The sequence below is a fragment of the Schistocerca americana genome, unplaced genomic scaffold, assembly GCF_021461395.2.
Source record: "Schistocerca americana isolate TAMUIC-IGC-003095 unplaced genomic scaffold, iqSchAmer2.1 HiC_scaffold_77, whole genome shotgun sequence".
Classification (NCBI taxonomy): Eukaryota; Metazoa; Arthropoda; class Insecta; order Orthoptera; family Acrididae; genus Schistocerca; species Schistocerca americana.
This window is the reverse complement of record NW_025726533.1, coordinates 582501-585000: the sequence shown is the minus strand read 5'-3', so window position 1 is coordinate 585000 and position 2500 is coordinate 582501. Positions and strand designations below refer to the sequence as shown.

General features: G+C 59.2%; 1 pseudogene; it reads right to left on the bottom strand.

Annotated features, from left to right (window-relative positions):
- Window positions 1–2500, bottom strand: part of LOC124590727 — a 7105-nt pseudogene that overhangs the window by 2889 nt on the left and 1716 nt on the right.

Below are 2500 nucleotides of genomic sequence, written 5' to 3'. Positions count from 1 at the left end.
TCAGCGTACGCCACCACGCCTCGCACTTGTCGCAGTTCCCCAAGTTCCTCCAGCACAGGTTCCAGACCCACGTCCCAGAATATGGGACCGCAGACTGAGCCCTGTGGGCATCCCTTAGTGATCAACTTCTCAACCGCCCGCCCCGGGCACCGCAAGACCGCCCGCCGGTGTCGGCAGTAGTCAAGCAGGCACCGGTACAGGGGCCCAGGACATTCCAACTTCCTTAGGCTGTCGAACAGAGCCGGCCACCATAGGTTATCGAAAGCCCCGGCGATGTCGACCATTATCCCCGCAACGTACTTAGCAGTAGATGTGTCCACTAGCAACATTGCCTTGTTTATAGCATCTTCTGTACACAGGCCCCTCCTGAATCCGTACTGGTCGGGACTTCGTCCCCTAAGCTCCCGGTGTTGCTCTAGCCGGAGGCATAGGAGCTTCTCCTGGAGCTTGGCCATGGAGTTCAAGAGACAGATTGGTCGGTACGATTTCGGCACTTCTGGATCCTTGTCATCACCCTTTCGCAGTATAACCACTTCAGCCGTCTTCCACGACTCTGGTACCCGTCCCTGACGTAAACACTCGTTGTAGAGGTTTGTCAGGTAAGGGCAGATCTCCGCGCATAAGGCTTGGAGAACCTCTGCAGCGAGACCATCTTGTCCCGTCGCCTTCTTCCGGCGCAATTCGAGAATGGCTGCGGGAATCTCGTTAATCCATTCATGCGCGTCACTAATTAGATGACGAGGCATTTGGCTACATTAAGATGAGTCATAGTTAACTCACGCCGTTTACCCGCGCCTTGCTTGAATTTCTTCAACGTTGACATTCAAAGAGCACTGGGCAGGAATCGCTTTGGACACAGGCTGGATACTGAACGAGGTTCTCCACACGCGACATGTGAAATACCAACGAGCACCAACCACGCGACCCGACACCTGGAAACCCCAGCGAACGAGTAGACGTGAGCGTCACCGACCCACAGCAGGGCGCACACCAACGAGAACCGCCAGAGCGCTAACCCAGCCGGACCTGTGGGATGACCACCGTGTTACGCCTGAACCCCAGGCGGCAGGGACGCTAGGGACGCAGCGGAAAGCACACACTGCCACCTAGCGGGGGACTAGTCACCGGGGACGACACCCGGCGGCCGCCAAAATTGAAACGCGCAGGCACTTGGTACGAAAACGCACCGGTCGCCATACGCACAGAAAAATACCCTACCGGGCGGCCGCCACGGAAAAAAGTAGCCACAGGACACGAGTCCCAGGTGCAGTGAGAAAGGTTAGAACCACCAGTCTCGGTCGCACCTATGCCCCTCCGTGAAGCGGTTACTGTGCGGGTGCACCCGATGGGTTAATGTCCAGTCACCCTGAAGGGGATACCTGGACGGCGCCCGAATGAAGTCCAATGTAGTGGAAATCACAGGGCGTCAACACCCGCTAGGGCCATCGCAATGCTTTGTTTTAATTAGACAGTCGGATTCCCCCAGTCCGTGCCAGTTCTGAGTTGATCGTTGAATGGCGGCCGAAGAGAATCCGCGCACCCGCGCGCCCCCGGAGGAGCACGCTAAGGCGGACGCGGCCTCGCAGCAAGGAAGATCCGTGGGAGGCCAAGGCACGGGACCGAGCTCGGATCCTGCACGCAGGTTGAAGCACCGGGGCGCGAACGCCGCGCAGGCGCGCGCATCCTGCACCGCCGGCCAGCACGAGGCCAACCAACGGCGAGAGCAGACCACGCCCGCGCTAAACGCCCGCACTTACCGGCACCCCTACGGCACTCATCTCGCCCAGGCCCGGCACGTTAGCGCTGACCCACTTCCCGACCAAGCCCGACACGCCCCGATCCTCAGAGCCAATCCTTATCCCGAAGTTACGGATCCAATTTGCCGACTTCCCTTACCTACATTATTCTATCGACTAGAGGCTCTTCACCTTGGAGACCTGCTGCGGATATGGGTACGAACCGGCGCGACACCTCCACGTGGCCCTCTCCCGGATTTTCAAGGTCCGAGGGGAAGATCGGGACACCGCCGCAACTGCGGTGCTCTTCGCGTTCCAAACCCTATCTCCCTGCTAGAGGATTCCAGGGAACTCGAACGCTCATGCAGAAAAGAAAACTCTTCCCCGATCTCCCGACGGCGTCTCCGGGTCCTTTTGGGTTACCCCGACGAGCATCTCTAAAAGAGGGGCCCGACTTGTATCGGTTCCGCTGCCGGGTTCCGGAATAGGAACCGGATTCCCTTTCGCCCAACGGGGGCCAGCACAAAGTGCATCATGCTATGACGGCCCCCATCAACATCGGATTTCTCCTAGGGCTTAGGATCGACTGACTCGTGTGCAACGGCTGTTCACACGAAACCCTTCTCCGCGTCAGCCCTCCAGGGCCTCGCTGGAGTATTTGCTACTACCACCAAGATCTGCACCGACGGCGGCTCCAGGCAGGCTCACGCCCAGACCCTTCTGCGCCCACCGCCGCGACCCTCCTACTCGTCAGGGCTTCGCGG